Here is a 20,642-nt window from a genome sequence, read left to right on the forward strand (position 1 = left end):
AGCATGCAAATGGATATTCATATGATGAATGATCGAACTACCCTATCCGGACTTTCCAAGTGGTTATCACTTATCGAGTGGATATAGTCCGCGGTTTTGGTTGTACACCATTAGTCCTTACTACTTGAGACATCATTGAGACTCTATATGCTAGTACTGTGCTTTGACTCGTTTACCGACTCTATTGGGGTCATCAGGTGTCGGGATTGGGTACAGTTACAACACATATAGGAGTCGATGCTTTGTTGTCAAGGATTCACCACATACTTGCGAGTGTGGATATCCTATGCGATCTGAGGAGATATTAGTGTGACGAATCTCTGGCCAGAGTACATGATGTGATTTAAGAAATGGTTTCTTAGTAGCACATGCGATGTCACTATTTGATCTTCAAGATGCATTGCATAGTTATCGAATCTCGAGCGACTCTCGATATACCAATGATTGTTGATTCGATCGGGATATATGGATGAAGGGACCGTACTGTACGCTAACCAAAATCTACTGGTTCTTGTAGGCACTATCAGTGATACCTAGGGAATCATGGGGCGATGTTGCTAGGCGCTCATACCATGATTCGATGGGCAAGTCGGAAATTGTTGTTCCGAGTCACAAGGAGTTGTGAGCCCACGGCTAGCTGTATCCCTGAACCATTGAGGGTCACACAGTGTAATGGATTTTTAATCCCCGTTGAGATAGTTAAATTTAAAGAGTTAAATTTAATGAACGAAGAAGTTGGACTTCTTATTTAAGAGTAGAGGAGTAAGATTTCCTAAAATGACATAGGGATGGCCATTTTTGGAAATCACTGAATTCGGATTCAGAAAAATTTATCTTGACTTTAAAAGGTTCAGAAATGGTTTCTGTGCACATTGGTGAAATCGGTTTATCAATCGGAGTCACGATGAATTTTATATTAATTTCTGAACATGCGGGCTTTGCTTGTCGGGCCTGAACTTATGACTAATGGGCCCTAAGCTGTTAGTGGCCTACATTATAAATAAGTTATTGCAGTACAGAAATTACACACAATAGGTCACAATTTTCGAAAACCCTAAGTATTTTTCTAAAAGGTGGCCGCCCCCCTCCCTCTCTCTGTCAGAAAAATCCAGCCTGTGATTTTGAATTACAGTCTGGTTTAACGAATCAAATTCGTTAATCTCTTCGTAGAAAACTTCTGATAGATTTTCTAGTGCAATCTATCAGAGGGATTAAATCTCTATTCGTGGACCTGATTGAAGAACAGTTCATCCATCGGTTCCAGGGAGATACAACAAGAGCAGAGAAATCTGTTGGTGTCCAAAATCTCGATACGAGATTAAAGGTAAAAATTTTATAATTGTTATTTAAATTTTTACACACACATAATTTAATCGTAGAGATTTGATACCCAATATGGAATCGTTCCATATAATAAATAATTTTAAACTTCCGCTGCACCGGGTATCAATCTTGTTTGATCTGAAAGCCGCGTTCTCTAACAGTGGTATTAGAGCCAGGTTGCTCAGATCAAGCGATTAAATTAATCGATTGTACAAAAATTTTTTAGGCCTCGGTTTTTGAAACAAAATAAATATTTTAAAATAAAAATATTTTTTCGGGCAAAAACCCGGGCAGCGATCGTCGCTGCCCGGCCCGGGAACGTCCCGGGCGGCCCGCGGGAAAAATTATTTTTAATTTTTTAAATTAATTTTAATATGTTAAAATTCTATTTTTGGTCCGATCGAAAATTGTTTTGATTGGTCCACGAGGCGTCGGATCGAATTGTTCGAGTCCGAAAATTTTAAAATTGATTTTTGGATAAATTTGAATTTTTGGAAAATTTTAATATTTTATCCTTTAATTGAATTTTGAAATTAATTAATTTTTGGTACAATTGATGATAAGATATGATCTTATGGATATATTGAGTAAAATATGATTTTATGTATAAAATTGGATTTTATAGATAAAATATGATTTTATTTGATAAAAAGATAAAATATGATTTTATATGTAAAATAAGATTTTATGTATGAGATATGATTTTATCTTTTTAAATTTAAATTGCCATTGCATGTTATCCAATAAATTAATTTTGAATTAAATGTTATTGGATAAGGATGATCGATTGCCATGACCAATTTTGTAGGTGTATGTTAGAAATTTACATTTGTTTTATTGTTGTTGGTTTTATTAATGGGCCTGGTTTATGGCCCAATATGAATGTCATATGTAATAAAAGTGGGCTTGGTTTATGGCCCGTTCCCACCCCTTAAAAATGTATCCCCTACTTATCATTGTTATTTATTGTAAATATATTAGATTTAGTGGGAGATCAAGATTTGAAGATGGAGGTGGGGCCCAGCAGACAATAAAGACAGAAGAAATGTAAATTGGAAGCAAATGTAATAGGATTGCATTGCATACTGCATATTACCTAGGATTGGACTAAGACTCGTGATTGGCAACCACGGGTCGATTAGAAATGGAATCGATCATCCTATATAATATGTGATATTATAGTTGTATGCATGTTTTATACAAAATTGTGTGAATCCGACAAGCATACAAAAATTATAAAAATGATGAGACAAATTTTCATAATTAAAAATCCCTCATTTTAAATATGATTTAAAATTGATATCAAGATAAATAAAGGAAATTTAAATTTGTTTAAATGTTCCTACCTTCCATCAACGATCAATGTATGAGATGCTACCCGCGGATACGGTCCGGCTCATATTATTGGGGGGGCCCGTTCGTCGGAAAGCTGTACATTGGATCGACACATGTTGTAAGTTGGGTGGAACTCCCATGGGATCGGCTCATATTATTGGGGGATCCACATGGCGACCGTCCATCACAACTTAATATTGATGGGTCATCTTGACATATCACAATAAACGGCGTCATATTATTGGGCCCTTATTGGACATGAGGTAAAAATGTGGAGGTTGCTTTGGAAGCAATTGGGCTCTACCTTTTGAAAATTATGGTTGGCTGATATTATTCGGGACTATAAGTTTGTCAATTGGACTCCATGTTCTCACTAAGGAAAACAGTTGATCGTTTTCACTAGAGGGTAGTGAAATCGTTAAAATAGTGGGAGTGAGATTCATAAAATAAATCTCGCCTATTTTATGTCTTAGTAAATTGCTTAAACAATCACTGATATTTGTCTGTTTCTTTTCAGTATTTCATACAATGAATTCGCGTAATCCACTTTTCTCGATCCTCGAACAAAATAAGTTGACTGGCGCAAACTATACGGAATGGTTCCGTAAGTTGAAGATTGTCTTGACTTCGGAGAAGATGCTCTACGTGTTAGAGAAATCTCCTCCGAAGGAAGCACCAGCTGACGTAAGTCCGGAGGAGTTAGCCAAGCTTGATACATGGTGGGACCATGATATCAAGACCAAATGCTATATGCAAGCCTCGATGTCTGATGAACTCCAGAGGCGATTTGAGGACACCGTGAATGCTGCTGACATTCACGTTCAACTCAAGGAACTTTTTGGGGCTCAATCGAGGGCTGAAAGGTTCGCTACTGTAAAGGAGCTAATGACGTGTCGCATGCGTGAAGGGACTTCGGTCCGTGATCATGGGGTACGAGTGATTTGGCTCATACAGAAGTTGGTAACCCTTGATTTGGTGTTGGAGCATGAACTCAACGTGGACTTACTACTTCTGTCTCTTCCTTCTTCGTTTGACGGATTTGTGGTAAATTTCAATATGAACAAGATAGAGGCCTCCCTTGAATAGATGATCAATATGCTTGTGACATATGAATCCACATTAAAGAAGGATAAACCGGCTTTCTTGGTGGGCTCCTCTTCTTCTGCAAAGAAGGGGCCAAGTACGAAGGGTAAGAAACGTTCTGCCCCACCCAAGAAAATCGAACCCGAGAAGAAGTACAAGACAAAGGCTTCAAACATGGAAAAATCCAAGGATGTTTGCCATTACTGCAAGAAGCCCGGTTATTGGAAGCGTAACTGCAAGGAATATCTAGAGCAGTTGCGAACTGCGAAGGGTATGTTCTATATTGAAATAAATGTTTCACTTAATACTACTTCTTGGGTATTGGATACCGGATGTGGATCTCACATTTGCAATGATTTGCAGGTGATGACAAGAAGTCGCAGGCTTAGGATGGGTGAGACCCAGCTGAGGCTCGGAAATGGTTCTAGAGTTGAAGCAAAAGCCGTGGGAGATGTTTATTTAATTTTGCAGAACGGTTTTAAGTTACTTTTAAGAGATGTTTTATTTGTTCCGGATTTAATTAAAAACATTATTTCTGTTTCTATGCTTGATAGAGATGGTTATTCTTGCAATTTTGTGAATGAGATTTGCAATATTTACAAGAATGAATGTTTAATTGGAAATGGACAACTTGAAAACGATCTATACAACTTAAAACTAAAAGACGTTCCAATAAATTATGTTGATAAACCGGAAACAACAAACAAAAGGAAAATCGATAGCCAAAACCCGGCAAACCTTTGGCACGCTAGGCTAGGTCATATTTCCTCAAGGAGGATGAACAAGCTAGTGGGAGAGGGCATGTTTGATATGTCTGATATTAACTCTCTACCTACTTGTGAATCCTGCCTAAAAGGAAAAATGACTAAATCTCCTTTTAAGGGGAAACCTGAGCGTAGTCAAAATCTGTTGGATTTGATCCATACAGATGTTTGTGGTCCATTTAGAGTTGGGACTCAATATGGCCACACCTACTTCATTACCTTTACTGATGATTATTCAAGGTATGGGTATTTATATTTAATGAAATATAAATTTGAAGCATTTGAAAAGTTCAAAGAATTCAAGGCTGAAGTAGAAAACAAGCTAGGTAAAAGTATTAAAGCACTTCGATCGGATCGAGGTGGAGAATACTTGAGTACCGAGTTTTTGGACTATCTGAAAGAGAATGGGATTCTCTCTCAGTGGACTCCTCCTATGACACTACAACTGAATGGTGTATCGGAGCGTCGTAATCGAACTTTGTTGGACATGGTTCGATCCATGATGAGCTTCACTGAGCTTCCACCTTCGTTTTGGGGCTATGCGCTTGAAACGGCGGTATTATTGTTGAACAACGTCCACACTAAAGCAGTGGACAAAACACCATACGAGTTATGGAATAGCAAAGCTCCTAAGTATTCATACTTGAGGATTTGGGGATGTCCTGCTTACGTGAAGCGGACAGTGGGAGATAAGTTGGATAGTAGATCCAGCTTATGTTATTTTGTAGGGTATCCGAAGAATTCAATCGGATATTATTTCTATTATCCTGCTGAAACAAAGGTGTTTGTTTCAAGGAATGCCACCTTCTTGGAGAAGAAGTTCTTATTGGATAAGAAATGCGAGATGATGGAACTCGAAGAAATTCGAGAAGAACCCGAAATACAAAATAATGATCCTACACCTCAGGAACCATTGCTGGACACGCCTGCACCTAGAAGATCCGAGAGGACTTCTAGACCTCCTATTCGATATGGTCTTCTTCTTGAAGGGGATCAAGATGAACCCGATGTTGGATGTGATCCAAGAAACTTCAAGGAAGCAATTTCTGATGTGGATTCAAATTTATGGCTTGAAGCTATGCAGTCGGAAATAGATTCGATGCATACAAACCAAGTTTGGTCTTTAGTAGATCCTCCCGATGGAATTGTTCCAATAGGGTGTAAATGGATCTACAAGAGAAAGCTTGGGCCTGATGGTAAGGTATTGACCTACAAGGCGCGATTGGTGGCAAAAGGTTATACTCAAAGACAAGGAGTTGACTATGATGAAACCTTTTCACCAGTTGCAATGTTCAAGTCCATAAGAATCCTTATTGCCATAGCTGCATGGTATGACTATGAGATATGGAAAATGGATGTGAAGACTGCTTTTCTTAATGGAGACATTAAGGAAGAAATCTATATGAAGCAGCCTGAGGGGTTCACATCCATGGGAAGCGAGCATAAGGTATGCAAGCTTCAGAGATCAATTTATGGTCTAAAACAAGCATCAAGAAGTTGGAACCAAAAATTTGATGAAACAATAAAAGATTTTGGTTTCATCAAGAATCCGGAGGAACCATGCGTGTACAAGAAAGTAGTTAAGGATGCTGTGACATTCTTAGTACTTTATGTTGATGACATCCTACTCATTGGAAATGATGTAGGGATGTTGCAGTCAACAAAGATATGGTTATCAGGTAGATTCTCGATGAAGGATTTGGGTGAGGCATCCTATATTCTTGGGATACAGATCTATAGAGATAGATCTAAGAGAATGATAGGACTCACTCAATCAACCTACATCGACACCATATTGAAACGGTTTTCAATGGATGGGTCCAAGAGAGGACATCTACCCATGTGTCATGGAGTTTCTCTATCCAAGTCTATGTGTCCCAAGACTGATGAAGAGATAGAGAAAATGACACATGTACCATATGCATCAGCCATATGTAGTATCATGTATGGGATGATATCTACCAGACCGGATGTAGCATTTGCTCTGAGTGTCACGAGCAGATATCAAGCTAATCCTGGTCAAATGCATTGGAAAGCCGTGAAGGACATTCTTAAGTACTTACGAAGGACTAAGAATATGTTCATGGTATATGGAGGAAGAGAACTAAAATTGGAAGGCTATACCGACTCTAGCTTCCAAAGTGACGTGGATGACTCGAAGTCAACCTCTGGATTTGTGTTCATGCTCAATGGCGGTGCTGTCTCTTGGAAGAGTTCCAAGCAGGACACCACAGCGGATTCCACCACTGAGGCTGAATACATTGCAGCATCAGCTGCTGCTAAAGAGGTCGTTTGGATGAGGAATTTCGTCCAAGAGTTGGGCGTCATTCCTGAAGTTGTTGGTCCAGTCCCGGTGTACTGTGACAACACGGGTGCCATTGCTCAGGCAAAGGAACCAAGGTCTCATCAAAGATCCAAACACGTACTGAGGAAATACCACATCATCCGGGAGATTGTGGAAAGAGGAGACATCACTGTCGAAAGAGTGGCCTCTGCAGACAATATCGCTGATCCACTTACTAAGCCCTTGCCAGGACCATTATTTGACAAACATCGCGAAGCAATGGGTCTACGTAGTATGACTAGTTGGCTATAGGGCAAGTGGGAGATTGAAAGAGTGGGTGCCCAGTCAGCCAACTTGTGGCTAAGGGCTTTGATGACTCTTTGTATAAACAATCTTTTGTTTAATATAATTTACACTTTTATTAATGGCAATGACTTTATCTTTCTTCATATTGTAATATTGTGATATACTATTGTTGTTTTGATAAAGACCTTGAATATACTATAGTGTATGTAAGATGTGGTAGAACATGGGGATGTCTATCATGAAACACATCTTATAGTCACTGTATATTCTAAACTGTTCCTAGTCGATTGAGCCGTCCGATAATAAGGATAAGGATCGTCGAGCTTGAGACTAGCATTTGCGATGCAGAGTACCACGTTTCATTGGTAAGGAACATAGAGATGTTCGAAGCATGCAAATGGATATTCATATGATGAATGATCGAACTACCCTATCCGAACTTTCCAAGTGGTTATTTATCGAGTGGATATAGTCCGCGGTTTTGGTTGTACACCATTAGTCCTTACTACTTGAGACATCATTGAGACTCTATATGCTAGTACTGTGCTTTGACTCGTTTACCGACTCTATTGGGGTCATCAGGTGTCGGGATTGGGTACAGTTACAACACATATAGGAGTCGATGCTTTGTTGTCAAGGATTCACCACATACTTGCGAGTGTGGATATCCTATGCGATCTGAGGAGATATTAGTGTGACGAATCTCTGGCCAGAGTACATGATGTGATTTAAGAAATGGTTTCTTAGTAGCACATGCGATGTCACTATTTGATCTTCAAGATGCATTGCATAGTTATCGAATCTCGAGCGACTCTCGATATACCAATGGTTGTTGATTCGATCGGGATATATGGATGAAGGGACAGTACTGTACGCTAACCAAAATCTACTGGTTCTTGTAGGCACTATCAGTGATACCTAGGGAATCATGGGGCGATGTTGCTAGGCGCTCATACCATGATTCGATGGGCAAGTCGGAAATTGTTGTTCCGAGTCACAAGGAGTTGTGAGCCCACGGCTAGCTGTATCCCTGAACCATTGAGGGTCACACAGTGTAATGGATTTTTAATCCCCGTTGAGATAGTTAAATTTAAAGAGTTAAATTTAATGAACGAAGAAGTTGGACTTCTTATTTAAGAGTAGAGGAGTAAGATTTCCTAAAATGACATAGGGATGGCCATTTTTGGAAATCACTGAATTCGGATTCAGAAAAATTTATCTTGAATTTAAAAGGTGCAGAAATGGTTTCTGTGCACATTGGTGAAATCGGTTTATCAATCGGAGTCACGATGAATTTTATATTAATTTCTGAACATGCGGGCTTTGCTTGTCGGGCCTGAACTTATGACTAATGGGCCCTAAGCTGTTAGTGGCCTACATTATAAATAAGTTATTGCAGTACAGAAATTACACACAATAGGTCACAATTTTCGAAAACCCTAAGTATTTTTCTAAAAGGTGGCCGCCCCCTTCCCTCTCTCTGTCAAAAAAATCCAGCCTGTGATTTTGAATTACAGTCTGGTTTAACGAATCAAATTCGTTAATCTCTTCGTAGAAAACTTCTGATAGATTTTCTAGTGCAATCTATTAGAGGGATTAAATCTCTATTCGTGGACCTGATTGAAGAACAGTTCATCCATCGGTTCCAGGGAGATACAACAAGAGCAGAGAAATCTGTTGGTGTCCAAAATCTCTATACGAGATTAAAGTTAAAAATTTTATAATTGTTATTTAAATTTTTACACACACATAATTTAATCGTAGAGATTTGATACCCAATATGGAATCGTTCCATATAATAAATAATTTTAAACTTCCGCTGCACCGGGTATCAATCTTGTTTGATCTGAAAGCCGCGTTCTCCAACACTCAGGGTTAAGGCCCTGAAGGAACAGATTATACTTCATCTCTGAGCTATCAGCAATCTCGGGGCAATAGGATAGTAGATCAAAGAACTTCTGCTGATACTCATCAATAGACATGGCTCCCTGTCGCAGACTCAGTAGCTCGCCTGCCTTTGACTGACGGAGTGCAGGAGGAAAATACCGCTTTTGGAAAGCTGTGCGGAACTCGGCCCAGGTGGCCACTCCTCTCGCCGCAACAAAAGGTGCAGAAGTAAACCTCCACCACCTGCGCGCAAGCCCATCCAGAAGATAGCCAAGGGTCTCCATCTTCTACTCCTTGGTGCATTGGAAAGTCTGAAAAGTCGTCTCCATGCGGTCTAACCAGTTCTCCGCATCCTCCGGAGACTCACCTCCAACTAAGGGCTTAGGACCCATAGCTAAGAATCGATGCACAGTGAAACTCTCGTCGTCCTGAAGACGATGACGCCGTTCTCGACGAGGCTCCCGGTCGGCATCACCCCAACGCCCACCAATACTGCCATGAGAACTCCGGTCGTCACGATTTGCCATCTACAAAAATACCTCATGATAAGACTAAATCCCAAGAATACTTTTGCATGCTCTGATACCATAAATGTAGTGACCCTTACCCGGATCACCTACTAACAGAACTTAGGAATGCAATTAACTTAATTAAACAGATATCAGAATAAAACTGCGGAAAACATAAATGTTATACAATCTCAAGTAAAGGAATCTGTAATTTATCCAAATAATATACAACCAAATCGAATAGCTGTATCAACCTCAAAACAACAGAAATAAAAACTAGACAAAGCTCCAGCTGGCCAACCACTGACTATCCCCTCCTGGATCCACCCTCCTCATCCAATCGCAAACCTGCCCCATGGAATAGGGTGTCCAGAAACACAGAGTACGAGACGTGAGCATAAAACGCTCAGTACGAGAGTATGAGTATACATGCATGCAAAGTGAACTCCTTATAAACTCGAGGTCAAGGATCAGATAACAGAGACAGACCGGGCCCTGGTATGTAGCACGCTGTGCCGTCTCTTCAGGAGGTGGCTCCCATACCGAGATAACCGTGGATACGCCGGACCCAAATCGATGGAAGTCCATCCACTAACAGGATAGGGTACAACCACTAAATCATGCAGTCACATAATACATGCATACTCAGTCAAGATATCTCGAACAGTACTTTCGTAGCTCAAATCAGTGCAAGCTCTACCAACTCTAGGTCCACGCCTATAGTCTGCTCTACACTGCCAAATGATACTACTATCATTAAAGTGCTTTAAAAGCCTTAACTAAGCTATTGCATACTCCTAAATATTTATAGGAAGCAAAAGCTATACCTTCGTCCGTCTTTAGCCCTTTGATGTAGATGCCTCTAGAACTTAGGCACAACTCCGCTACGACTACCGAACGCCTTGCTGACCGCCGGGTCAAGCCTAGGAAGGCTAGAACAACTCGAATCGACTAGAAATGAGAGGGAAACACTCGGAATTGGAAATTGGAAATGAAGCCTCGGCCCTATATTTATAGACAACGATCGGAACTTCCGATCCTCGATCGAAACGTCCGAACCTCGATCGGAACGTCCGATCCTGCCATCGGAGCTTCCGAAGATCCTGATCTGCCACGTGTCAAAATATCACTTGTTGACTTCGGATAGGGGTGATCGGAGCTTCCGCTCCTGATCGGAGCTTCCGATCTTGCCACACGTCATGCCTGACGTAATATCGATAGGAGCTTCCGATCCTGTTCGGAGCTTCCGATCCTGATCGGAGCTTCCGAACTCACCTTCGGAGCTTTCGAACTCTACCCAAGTAATTATGATTAATTCCTTAATTACTGATTTTGGTTACGGGCAACTACACAATAAGTTTGGTGATTGAATCACAAATTTATCTTGGTGTCTAATGCAAGCTGACAAACAATAAATGTGCGGAAATATGTCAAGAAGCAGATTCTAAACACTTAATCTAAATGTGTATGCAAGAATGATAGTACGTAGGTAGACTGAGAAAAGACACAATAATATGTTTATGGATGTTTGAAGATTTCAATTACTCCTATGTCACCCCTTCTTCCACCTCGGAAGGATATCACTATAATACTTTGAATTTTACAACACCATTGCAAAACCCACTACAAGACTAGGAATTACACACGACAGTCTATCTCAAAAATCCTAGTTACAACTCAGTTTCAGTCCTAGACTGAAAAGATAAAAATGGTACAAAGTCGATTTGAAGTTGCACAAAAATGATCCTTGAATGAGCAGAATAACTGTTTAAGTGTTTTTTTACGAGTTTCTTGATTAGATTGCTTCACAGACTTGAAATCTTGAATGTTCAAATGTTTGCGGGAGCAAAAGTTTTTCTACGACTGATCAAGATGTCTATTTATAGGCTTCAAAATGTCTTTGATAGGAATATAATTATTATCATTTTCATGTCATTTTCCCCAACATTCTCTGTACCCAACATCTTCTGGGATCGCGCCGTTATATAACAGAGGTGTCAGAGTACGAAAACTTTATCCAAACCAAGTCACTATGGTAGACTGATATAGTGTGAGGCGATCAATAGATCAGTCTACTTCTTTGGTACTTGACTTCGCAATATCAGTTTGGTGGCTCAGTTTAATATCTTTAGTCTAGTATCTCGTCCGAAGGTTTAGTTTGGCTCTTTTCTTCAAAGGATTCAGTTTAGCCATCTTAAGGCTGCGCTTATCGTGAACCTGCTGCGAGTATCGGCGATTTTCTTAATAAAGTCGCTATTTTCTTTGAAGACTTGGTTTGGAGATTTTTCTTTATACAATCGCACTTTTCTTTTTAGTGCAGTTTAGCTCTACAGTTTAGACTATGTAGACAGTTTAGCTCTTCAATTTGGCTCGCATCAGTTTAGCTCATATAAACACCAAAACATAATATTCAACAAAATCATAGATATAGATAATATTGAATATTCAAAAAAACATAATATTTGAAGTGATAAATTTTTTGATATAAAAATTTTAAAATATAGATAAAAATACAATTTAATTTAAAAAAATTTAAAGTACCTTTTTATCGTGATCGAACAAAATTTAATTTTTGCTTTTAATAGATGATTTTATTCCTATTCATATATAAATATATATATATATATATTTATAATTTTATGATTATCTATAATGGTTAGTTGAGAAAAATATGAAAAAATATATAAATAAAATAAATATTACATATTTAAAAGTGTAAAGGACAATATTTTGGGAAAAAAACAATTAGTGTTCTCACTCTGAGGTGCTCAACTATTATATATAGTTTAAATAAAAACAAAAAAAGTTTTGCTAAAAATATAAACCATATCGTTTTCAAGCCCAAAAGATATTTTTGAAAATAGTAAATATATTATCATCAAATTTAAAAATTCAAATAAGATATAACTGAATTCAAAATTATAGATAGAGATACTATTGAATATTTGAAATGATAATATTATGATTTATGAGTGATATGTTATTTGATATAAATATTTTACAAGATTGATAAATACAAGATTTATTTTTTAAATTTTTTTCATTATCATATTAATTTTTTTTGTTATTTAATTTTACATAATTTTCATATTAATTTTTATTATATTTAATATAAAGAACATTTTATACTAATTGTATGGAGTTTAATGTAACTCATATTATCAAAATATTAAGTGATCTCTATTTTATTAAATTTTTTATATTTTATTTTTCTATCATGATATTCAAATTTAAAATTTTATGAAATTAATATTTTATTTTTTAAATATAGAATACAAGTATTGCATGCGTAAAATTTATAATTTTTGGATAAATAAATCCCTTAGAAAATATTAAAAAAATGAAATTTATAATATTTGAAAAAAATTTTAGATAATTTTTTGCTATAAAATCAAAACAAAATATCTGCAATTTTTTTTAGATTCCATTACTTAATAAGCAGAAAAAATAATCATCGAAATATCATGATTTTTCTCAGAGTAGGAAAAAAATAGAAACTATTATGATTTATGAGTGATAGATTATTTGATATAAAATATTTTAAAATATAGATAAATATACGATTTAATTTTTTAATTATTTTTCATTATCATATTAATTTGTTTTGTTATTTAATTTATATATATTTCATATTAATATTTATTATATTTAATATGAAGAACATTTTATACTAATGATATGAAGTTTAATGTAACTCATGTTATCAAAATATTATGGGATCTATATTTTATTAAATTTTTTTATATTTTATTTTTCTATCATGATATTTCAATTTAAAAATTTCGAAAAATTTCTATTTTATTTTTTATATATAGGATACAAGTATTGCATGCATCAAATTTCATAATTTTTGGATAAATAAATCCTTTAGGAAAATAAACAAAATTTTGAATTTTTAATATTTGGAAGAATATATAGATAATTGTTTTCAATAAAAAAATACCTGAATTTTTTTTGAGATTCCATTACTTAATAAGCAGAAAAAAATAATTCAAAAGAAAAAAATAATCATCAAAATATAATGATTTTTCTTCTAAATATGTGTACAAATTTAAATTAAATAAGAAAAATTACAAAAATCACCCCTATGAAATCCCAGATTTGCTGATAATTAACCACCTTTTAAAGTTTTTTGAGCTAATAAGTAATAAGCCCATATGATTCAAGATATGTAGCCTACACATCTTTTTCAACTAAAAATGACAAAAATTTATTTGTATTTTAATTATTTATTAAAAAACTCATATTTACTAATTTTATCAATAAATACATGACAATAACACTCTGTGCATCACACATGTGGAATACCGGTTTTGATAAAAACGACAAATGCTCGATTTTACCACTTGAACTACAATAAATAGTTATTTTAAGGAAATAAATAAAAGATACCGTTTTTTTTAAGATGACATATTATCTTCAAAAGATGGCAACAACCTACAAATTATCATGTTTAGTTGAATTTACAAAAAGTATGATATTAACTAATTTTTTTCATTTTTTAATAACTTTGTGAGAGCAAATGACAATGCGCCGTTTGTGTGTTGGTTGACAAATTTCCACTAATTTTAACTCATTAAAGTCACCAATGGTTATAGTTTACTGATAAATTTAATGCATTGGTGGATAAAAGTCATAGCATGATTCCAAGTTGGTGGTGGATCTGCAAATATTTTAATTGGCAAAGCAGCGAAAGCATTGGCACATTTTCCGCTGCTTTTAATGGTGGGATGTGTGTGAAAAAAACACACTTGGAATGTGATATTTAAGAAATTATGTTTTTCCCTAACAATACGTTGTATTGCTATCGACTGTGGATTTTTGAAAAATCAACAAATGTTCAACCCTACACTATTATGCTATAGGGAGGCTTTACCAACACTTTTATTTATTTATTTATTTATTTTAATTATTCGCATCATGCATACTTCAAAAAAAGTTCCAAATGATTTGGTTAACCATGTGAATATGATATTCACGAATGGTACAAAGGAATTGTTTAAATAATTAATAAAATGATGATTAAGAAGACATATTTATCAATTAAGTAAAATAAAATACAATCAGTTGTAAATAATAGGGCCGGCCGGCATTAATGTATTTATTTAATTACATAATAAATAATACTTTTGTATCTTTCCAAGCGTGGATGTTTTTGTTGGAGAATCCACAACCAAATATTTTCAATGTCCTCCTGTCCCACAATTTCCGCATCCCCCACGCGTGCATATTATTTATTTTTATTTACATTTTGAATTTAAAATCATGACTTCTAAATAATAGGTATATTGTGATATGATTTCATGAACTTTTGTACGTGAAACAATTCAATGCTGCTCATATTAATAATAAAAATTAATATTTTTTTACATAAAAGGTAATCAAATTTCATAAGTTACTCAAATATATAAGATATTTATCTCAAAAAATTTACTCGTTAAACCGTCTCACAGAAATTTTTATGCACTACTTATCACTCATGTGATATTAATATCTTAAATTGGTCGAAATTTCGAATTTCAGACTCAATTGTAATAACACAAAAACTCATACGAGACCGTTGCATGGCCAAATTTTGTGAAACGGATATATGATCAGACCCAACTCATAAAACAGTATTACTTTTAATGTCAAAAGCATAGTATTTCACTGTTAATATGAATTGGATCAAACCGTATCACAAATGTAGATCGTGAGAATGTTTTACATAGAGAACTACTTATTTCTCCAAACTCAAAAAAAAAGAAAAAGTAATTAGAAATCACGAGTCCATGACTTATATCTCATATGACACAAATGTGACGAGTTCAAGACCTAATTATAGAAACATTTCATTCAGTTAAAAAAAACATGATATATAAAACTTTAATGTTTAAAATTAATTAAAATGTTTGTTAGCTATACTGTTTTCGAAAGAAGTAACATGATGTTTTAACAGTTATACGTTTTACGAATTTTGAATTGTCTATATCTATATAAAAACAGAAAATTATACTAAAAAAGAAAACTTCCATTTTTCCTTTTAAATTTTCCTTCCAAAAATAATAAAAATATTGCCTAAATACAAATAAAGATTTGATGAAATTTAAACTTATATATAGATAAAGATAACTTTGAAATTTTTTTAAAAAATATGATATTATGATTGATAGATTATTTGATCCAAAAAATTTAAAATATAGATAAAAATAAGATTGAATTTTTTTAAAAAAAAATTCATGGCCTTTTTCATTGTAGTGACCCTTACCCGGATCACCTACTAAACAGAACTTATGCATGCAATTAACTTAATTAAACAGATATCAGAATGAAACTGCGGAATCCATAAATAAAATACAATCCCAAGTAAAGGAATCTGTAATTTATCCAATAACATACAACCAAATCGAATAGCTGTATAAACCCAAAACAACAGTAATAAAACCTAAGCGAAGCTCCAGCTGGCCAAACACTGATTAGCCCCTCCTGGATCCACCCTCCTCGTCCAACCGCAAACCTGCCCCATGGAAATAGGGTGTCCAGAAAATACAGAGTACGAGACGTGAGCATAAAACGCTCAGTGCGAGAGTATGAGTATACATGCATGCAAAGTGAACTCCCTATAGACTCGAGGTCAAGGATCAGATAACAGAGACAGACCGGGCCCTGGTATGTAGCACGATGTGCCGTCGCTTCAGGAGGTGGCTCCCATACCGAGATAACCGTGGATACGCCGGACCCAAATCGATGGAAGTCCATCCACTAACAGGATAGGGTACAACCCTACTAACAGACATCTCGAAAGAGATACAGCAAGATGCAAATGAATGCAGCATAATATCATGGCATATAAATCATGCAGTCACATAATACATGCATACTCAGTCAGGATATCTCGAACAGTACTTTCGTACCTCAAAACAGAGCAAGCTCTACCAACTCTAGGTCCACGCCTATAGTCTGCTCTACTGTTGGAAAACTGGCGTTCAGATCAATCACGATTGATACCCGGTGCAGCGGAAGTTTAAAAATTTTATTATGGAACAATTCCATAGTGTGGGTATCAACCGTTTAACGATTAAATTATAAGTGTGTGTAAAATTAAATAACTATTATTAAATTTTACCTTCAATCTCGAAGCGAGATTATTGGACACCACACAGATTTCTCTGCGCTTCTTGTATCTCCCTGGAACTGATGAACAAGCTTTCCTTCAATCAGGTCCACGAATAGAGGTTTAATCCCTCTGATAGATTGCACTAGAAAATCTATCAGAAGTTTTCTACGAAGAGAATAAACGAATTTGATTCGCTATTCCAGACTGCAATTCAAAATCACAGACCGGAATTTCTCACGCAGAGAAGGGAGGGGGGCGGCCGAATTGAGAGGGGAGGCTAGGGTTTTTCGAAAAATCCTGTCTCAATTATGACAAGTTGTTTCTAATTTCTGTACTGTAATAACTTATTTATAATGCAGGCCACTAACACCTTAGGGCCCATTAGTCATAAGTTGAGGCCCGACAAGCAAAGCCCGCATGTTCAGAAATTAATATAAAATTCATCGTGACTCCGATTGATAAACCGATTTTACCAATGTGCACAGAAACCATTTCTGCACATTTTAAAGTCAAGATAAATTTTCCTGAATCCGAATTCAGTGATTTCCAAAAATGTACATCCCTATGTCATTTTAGGAAATCCTACTCCCTTACTCTTATTTAAGAAGTCCAACTTCTTTATTCATTAAATTTAACTCTTTAAATTTAACTATCTCAACGGGGATTAAAAACTCCATTACACTGTGTGACCCTCAATGGTTCAGGGATACAGCTAGCCGTGGGCTCACAACTCCTTGTGACTCGGAACAACGATTTCCGACTTGCCCAACGAATCATGGTAAAGCGCCTAGCAACATCGCCCCATGATTCACTAGGTATCACTGATAGTGCCTACAAGAACCAGTAGATTTTGGTTAGCGTACAGTACGGTCCCTTCATCCATATATCCCTATCGAATCAACAACCATTGGTATATCGAGAGTCGCTCAAGATTCGATAACTATGCAATACATCTTGAAGATCAAATTAGTGACATCGCATGTGCTACTAAGAAACCATTTCTTAAATCACATCAAGTACTCTGGCCAGAGATTCGTCACACTAATATCTCCTCAGATCGCATAGGATATCCACACTCGCAAGTATGTGGTGAATCCTTGACAACAATACATCGACTCCTATATGTGTTGTAACTGTACCCAATCCCGACACCTGATGACCCCCATAGAGTCGGTAAACGAGTCAAAGCACAGTACTAGCATATAGAGTCTCCATGATGTTTCAAGTAGTAAGGACTAATGGTGTACAACCAAAACCGCGGACTTTATCCACTCGATAAGTGATAACCACTTGGAAAGTCCGGATAGGGTAGTTCGATTATTCATCCTATGAATATCCATTTGCATGCTTCGAACATCTCCATGTTCCCTACCAATGAAACGTGGTACTCCGCATCGCAAATGCTAGTCTCAAACTCGAGCGATCCTTATCCTTATTATCGGACGGCTCAATCGACTAGGAACAGTTTAGAATATACAGTGACTATAAGATGTATTTCATGATAGACATCCCCATGTTCTACCACATCTTACATACACTATAGTATATTCAAGGTCTTTATCAAAACAACAATAGTATATCACAATATAACAATATGAAGAAAGATAAAGTCATTGCCATTAATAAAAGTGTAAATTATATTAAACAAAAGATCGTTTGTACAAAGAGTCATCAAAGTCCATAGCCACAAGTTGGCTCACTGGGCACCCACTCTTTCACTACACTGCCAAATGGTACTACTATCATTAAAGTACTCTAAAAGCCTTAACTAAGCTATTGCATACTCCTAAATATTTATAGGAAACAAAAGCTATACTTTCGTCCGTCGTTAGCCCTTTGATGTCGATGCCTCCAGAACTTGGGCACAACTCCGCTACGACTACCGAACGCCTCGCCGACCTCCAGACCAAGCCTAAGAAGACTACAACAGCTCCAAAAGGACTAGAATGGAAAGGAGAACTCGGAATTGGCAAATGAAAGTGAAACCTCGGCCTTCTATTTATAGACAACGATCGAAACTTCCGATCCTTGATCGGAACGTCCGAACCTCGATCGGAACATCCGATCCTGCCATCGGAGCTTCCGAAGATCCTGATCTGCCACGTGTCAAAATACCACTTGTTGATTCCGGATAGGGGTGATCGGAGCTTCCGGTCCTGATCGGAGCTTCCGATCCTGCCACACGTCATGCCTGACGTAATATCGATCGGAGCTTCCGATCCTGTTCGAAGCTTCCGATCCTGATCGGTGCTTCCGAACTCACCTTCGGAGCTTCCGAACTTTTACCCAAGTAATTATGATTAATCCCTCAATTACTGATTTTTTGTTACGGGCTACTACATTCTCCCCCACTTAAGATATTTCGTCCTCGAAATCAGATCTTAAGTACCGAATGCAAATACAGAAATCAGAAACATTCTTTATTCAAATCAAACGTTTACAGAGTTTGCAACTGAATACAACTTAAAGAATGAAATCAAAACAATTCAGGATGGTCTTTACGCATCCTGTCCTCGAGCTCCCAAGTAGCTTCCTCAGTGCCTCGGCGCTGCCACTGAACTAAAACCAAAGGAATGACTTTGTTCCGTAAAACCTTATCCTTATAATCCAGTATACGAATAGGTTTCTCAACATAAGTCAAATCCTTGTCTACCTGAACCTCAGACCGCTGCAGAATATGAGATTCATCCGCCACATACCGTCGCAACAGAGATACGTGGAACACGTCGTGAATACTGGATAGATGCGGTGGCAAAGCTAGTCGATAAGCCAAATCGCCAATGCTCTCCAAGATCTCAAACGGACCGATAAATCTAGGAGACAACTTGCCCTTAAGGCCAAATCTGAGAATCTTGCGGAAAGGTGACACTCTCAGAAACACTTTCTCCCCGACCTCGAACTGCAAAGGCCTACGCTTGATATTAGCATAGCTGGCCTGACGATCCTGTGCAGTCTTAATCCGTTTCTTGATTTGATCAACAATGTCTATCGCCTGCTGGATAAACTCCGGTCCCTCAGCCTGTCTCTCCCCCACTTCTTCCCAGAAGAGTGGAGTACGACAACGTCGCCCGTACAACGCCTCAAAAGGTGCCATCCCAATACTAGTATGATAGCTGTTGTTGTAAGCAAACTCGATCAACGGCAAATGATCCTGCCAGGCTGAACCAAAATCCATGACGCACGCTCTAAGCATATCCTCTAAAGTACGGATAGTGCGCTCTGACTGACCATCAGTCTCCGGATGATAGGCTGTACTCAAACTGAGAGTAGTACCCATCGCACGCTGAACACTCCCCCAGAATCTAGAAGTAAACCTGGGGTCTAGATCGCTGACAATGCTCACAGACACTCCATGAAGTCGAACGATCTCCTGAATGTACATCCGTGCCATGCGATCCACAGAGTATTCTCGGCTATAGGCAATGAAATGCGCTGACTTGGTGAGTCGGTCCACCACAACCCAGATAGCATCACAGTTCCTCGGGGATACCGGCAAATGGGTCACAAAGTCCATTGTGATAAACTCCCATTTCCATTCAGGAATAGGCAGACTGTGAAGCAATCCTCCAGGTCGTCGGTGCTCTGCCTTGACCTGTTGACACACCAAACATCTCGAAACAAACTGATAAACACTGCGTTTCATTCCCTTCCACCAGAAACGAGTACGTAGATCCTTGTACATCTTGTTGCTCCCAGGATGAATACTCAACTTAGTGCGATGCGCCTGAGACAAAATCTCCTCTCGCAACTCTTCATCCTGAGGAATCACAAGCCTACCAGACAAACACAAAAAGCCATCTGACTGATAATGAAATCCAGACGAGCTACCCTCGTTAGCTAGACGAGCTAAACGCTGGGTCTTCGAATCAGACATCTGAGCATCTCTGATCCGAGAGTACAAAGCTGGCTATGATAATATCGCAAACATCTGGATACTCTGCATACCTTTCTTATGCTTGAAGGTATAACCTGAAGTACAACAGTTACTGATCGCACTAGACATCGAACAAGTCTGAAGTGCGGATAGTCGCACCTTGCGACTCAAAGCATCATCG

This window comes from Henckelia pumila, chromosome 3 (genome assembly GCF_033568475.1).
Source record: "Henckelia pumila isolate YLH828 chromosome 3, ASM3356847v2, whole genome shotgun sequence".
Taxonomy (NCBI): Eukaryota; Viridiplantae; Streptophyta; class Magnoliopsida; order Lamiales; family Gesneriaceae; genus Henckelia; species Henckelia pumila.